The sequence below is a fragment of the Humulus lupulus genome, chromosome 7 (genome assembly GCF_963169125.1).
Source record: "Humulus lupulus chromosome 7, drHumLupu1.1, whole genome shotgun sequence".
Classification (NCBI taxonomy): domain Eukaryota; kingdom Viridiplantae; phylum Streptophyta; class Magnoliopsida; order Rosales; family Cannabaceae; genus Humulus; species Humulus lupulus.
The window spans coordinates 158,002,479-158,007,713 of NC_084799.1; positions in this window are offsets into that span (position 1 = coordinate 158,002,479).

A 5,235-nucleotide genomic window follows, 5' to 3' on the forward strand; every position below is an offset into this window, starting at 1 on the left:
AATAATTGCTTTTCAATTTCTATTTGGTGATTAAAATTAGGATCAATAACTAAAATTAAGATGAATAATTCTAAACTACGAACACAATTTAAATAACTATAAACAGAACAATGAATCAATGGATTAAAAATCAATAATAAAAAGCCTAGGGAATTAATTTCATCAACTTTTCATTCTATTAATTTTACTAATCAATTCTAAATCTCTTCTTCCTATTCTAATAGCAGATCTCAGCCTATATGCAAGTTTTCTACATCTCTGTGATAAACTTAAACATATAGAAGGCATTAAGCATGGAAACCTAATTAATACACAAGTCATACAGGTACTTTCGTCCAATATGCAACCTATGTCTATATAATGATAGCATATTCAATTCTCATCTTTTGAATTTTGAATCAAAATCATTAAATCAAGTAAATAGTGATCAAGTATTTACTAGCATTAGGCAAACATCATGTAGATTAGAATAGAGAAAAAGTATCAATTATTCATCATAATAAAAGTAAATCGAAATTCAAGAGACTACATTAATCCCTAGATGAAGGATTTAGTTCATAGATAACATAATGACAATAGAATTTAGATAATTGTTCATGAAAAATAACCTAAGAAAGAAATTAAGATGAAGAAGAAGAAATCTAGAAAGTAATAAACAAGAAAAAGAAATCTAAATAAAATTGTCACTGTAGTCTTTCTAAATCTAGTGTTTATAAAACTAATCAGGCTTCTAAAAATTGCAGAATAATGTCACTTAAATAGTTTTCCAATGCTCCCAAGTGAAAAGACTATTTTGTCCTTCTAAAAGTGGCTTAAGATTACAAAGTCGTGTCGATAGCGCAGTAGCGCTTATAACAGAGCAAAATTTTCTTAAAAACTGGATAACTAGCATTGTAGTGCTATTTACAGAAACAAAAGGCTTTCAAATAGTCCAATTAGTGCTATAGCGCTATTGTCCTACCATTGGGGCGCTAATCACAATAGCCTAACTCTATCTCCTTGCTTCCAAAATAACTTGATTTTCTTCAAAGTAGCGCCATTTTCTTCCACTTTTACTTCATTCATCTATTTTCACCATCTTATCATCAAAATCCTGAAACATGAACAAACAAGCATAAATTTGCAATAAAATAGCCCTAAACTAATGAAAATCTTCCTAAAAACTAGACCATAAACGAGCCTAAAACTCATTTATCACTTGTATGTCATTGCGATGACCAATCAGGTCCAAGCATACAAAGGCAGCAGTTAGTGACCAAGGAATGGGGCAGGCGGCTCCAAAAGGTCGAGAGCATCAATGGGGAACTTCTGGAGGTAGAGACCCTTCTTGGGCCACCGTTAAACAAGAGGCCAGCGAGCCTGGTAATAGATAAACCCATCGCTACTTGTTGGTCAAACCCTGAGTCCCGACCGAGGGTTTACCTTGGGCCAACCACGAAGGGGTTGCCCATCGAGGGAATCGCGATGGAAGAGATCATTCACTCCAATGATTCGCTGGAGCCTTTGATCACCCCAAAAGTGAACGCCTGCCATCCCGACCATTCCCCATCACAGGCGAAGAAGGATGAGATCAAGTGGAAGTTGAGGTTCCAATGATGAAGACAAGCTTTGCCGATAGTCATCTGGAGAGCTTCAACTTCATCTCTTCCACCTTGTCTTGCTTGATGACTTCCCCAACCAGAGTCATATTTGAAAAGAATCCATAAATGAAAAAAGTGACACACTATAGCAAGCAGACCACCCCTCGTCTATGCAAGTCAGCCCCACACCTGCATGCAGCCTGACTTGGGGGACAAATATTATACCCAAAATTTGACACTGCCATCTGGTGGCCAGCGAATAAATGACGTGTCAAGACAAAGTGGTGAGACACAATAGCCGCTACGAGTCACCAAGAGTGGCCTTCGCTGCTCTCCAAACACCTAGGAAGAGGTGGGTCTTGCAAGAACCGGCTTACTTCTCCCATTGCATGAAGCCAAATGATCCCCAGATGGTTACACCGATCGTAAGAAGAAAAGGGCCTAAGCCAATCTCCCTAGCTAGCCACACTAGCAAAACGAGTACGCACCACAATGCCCCATCTAGTCACTAGGAGTCTTAGCTGATCGCCAGGGATGGTCGCCGCATGTTGGTGGCCTTCACCACCCGAGCCTTGTCCCGCACCAGAGCGCGCCTTGAGCCTTTAAATGAACAGGATACCTCAAATTACCATTTTTGGTATATAGAAACCTAAGTGGCAAAATACAATTTGGTACTATTTCCTATGTAACCCTCGAGCATGGTGATCGAGCCACTACTGATGTACACACCACCCCTAAAGCTCTCCAACTCACGGCTGGTCCAGCTTTCCCTTTACCTTACCTACACCACAAAGCACTCGTAAGCGAAAGCTTAGCAAGAAAACTTAATTCAACAAGTACAAATAAGCAACAGTAAATGCACAGTAAAACTTAGGGAAATAAGCTCAATCAATAGTATGATATGAGCAATAAGCTTAACAAACACATAAACCAATCATGCCAGTTAATACAATTAGTTAAGTGCAAACAACAATTTTGTTTATTGTATAACGTTCAAGCCCAGCACCCTGAGGTCGGGTTCTCTAGTCTTATAGTCGACCCCAGCACCCTTAGGTCGGGTTGTGTTCTGTACGCTTGCTATTGGACACTGACACCGCCAACCTTTAAACAATTATAATCACAAATACACATTTCACAACAAGCAGTAGAAGGCAGCATATAAAAGCATGCCTATCCAAAATTTCTCAGATACAGATATAGTCACTATCATAATATGTTCTTTAACAGGGGTCTAAGCCCCATCCACAAACCCAGTAAAGTTTTCTTACCTCGAGTCCCGAGCTAAAGGTGTAGAGCCTTAATCCTCAATCCCGAGCCTTAATGGTAACCCTAGTCATTAAGCGACAATGGATAACTATAAAAATATAAATAAGTTCAAAGCTTCGGAATAATATACTAGCCTTTGGGACCTCAAATTCTACTAAATCGGGGAGGAGAATTCATCTTGAGCGCTTAGGTTTAAGTTCTCGAGCTAAAAGAAAACTATTTTGGCTAAGTCTGCCTATGCGGGCTGCGACCTTGTCCTAAGGTTTGTGGCGCACCCCCTAGTCAAAGGCTCCCAACCCTAAATCCCCAGCGACATGCATCGCGACTTAGCCCTTAGGGCCGCAGTGCACCTACAGAAATAGGGTGCTCTCAGGGCTTCTCGGTTCATGCAGGCCGCAGCGCCTAAGAACAAGGTCGCAGCGTGACACCATAAACCCAGAATGCCCAACTCCTTCCTGCATTTTCTTCCAAACCAAAGTCACCATAATTCAAATTAAAATATGTACCAAAGCCATAGTTGAGTTTAGAACTCTCAAAAACACAGCCTAGGCATTATAATTACCCAAAACCAACCACAAAGCTCACTCCAATTTAGTCACTATAGCTAACATATAAAACCAAGCAAAAAATCCAACCCAATCAAAGAATTTACAGTAAAAACTAGGTTGTAGAACTTACCTTAGAAGTGATTTTGATCCTTGAGCTAATCCCCAACCAACTTCAGCCTCAAATCTTCAATTTCCTAAGTCAATCTCCCAAAAATTCCAAAAGCTTCGCAAGGTTCACAAGAGAGAGAGAAGGAGAGAGAGAGAGAGAGAGAGAAAGTTGTGAGATGTTCTGATGTTTTTTGGTCATTTCCTAAGGTTTCCTAATCTTATCCCTCACACAAAAGACCAAAATTCCCTCTAACTTATCCTTAGCCTCCTATTGCCCTTAAGGGAAAATCGTCATATACCGCATATCCGACTAATTTTCAAGTGGTCCTATAAGTTCCCAATTAATCCTGACGTGCCCAACTAATCACCAAATAATTTTTCTTTAACCAATAAATCAAAAATACTTACTAAATCCCCTAAATATCCCTAGTCTCACCCCGAGCCGGGTATTAGACCCCGTTGTGACTATTTCGCTAATTCGCTCACTAGCAAAATATATTGCTGCAAATATATCCACATAATAATGTGGTCTCAATCATTTAACACATATAATCACATTTATGTCCTCAACTGGACAAAATTACAAATATGCCCTTATTAACAAGAACGAGCCGACATGCATATTAAATATACATAAACATGCATATATATATATTCATATTATCATATAAATCATGTATGCCACATAGTCACACATTTAATCAATCAATTTCAAATGTATATATCCAATTATGCCCTCTCGACACACTAATCAAGGCACTAAACCGTATTAACATTTTTGGGATGTTACAAATACTAACAAAATTAGACGTAGGTTGTCTTTTTTGGCCTGAACCACTATAAATCTTTGTGTCTTTCATTTATTACAACATTTATTTCTTTTTTGTTTTGCTTGCTAATCATCAATAAGTTCAACTTTGGGATTTTACACAGAAAACAACTCTTCAATTATTGCTTTGTGCAAGTTGACAAAAAAATGAGTTAGTGGGGACATTTTTAAGTTAGTTTGACATGCATAAAATGATTTGGGTGCGAGTGATATAGTGAATTTGATTGTACATACACAAGAATTGGGTTTAAGAAGTGATCATACTTGAGTTAAAATTCTAAAGAGTGTGGAATGTTGATTTTCATATATTTATATATGTGTGCAATCTTTGAGACAACTATTATTTTTGACAAGACCATTGCTAGTCTTACGAAGTTCTTATTTTGTTTGCTTGAGGGTGAGAAAATGTCAAGTGTAGGGAATTTGATATGTGTCATATTTTTCTATTTTTAATTCATTATTCTTATATGATTATGCACTTGATTATTTATTTATATGTTTAATTAGTTTATTTTGTGTTTTCGGGATTTCCAAGACATTTGGGTGAAAAATAATGAATTTATGATGTTTGACATGCAATTGTAAAGCTGGACATTACAAGTCTGAAACTTCACACTTAATTTTGATATTTTTCAAACAATCTTTATCGAATTTTTTGGGAAATACAAGTTGTAGATCTTTTTCTTAGCATTTATATACTTTAGAATCGTCCAATTTTGAGTTATATCGAGTAAGTTATGGTTAAAATACCAACAGTGGCTGCAATTGAGAAAAATCTCGGTTGCCTATAAAATTGAACTCCAGGCTGCGGCGAAGACATTCTTTAACAACTCAAGAATAATAACACTAGTTTTGCGAAATAAAAAAATTATAAAATTTAAAAGGTCTCAAAAATCCAGGGTAT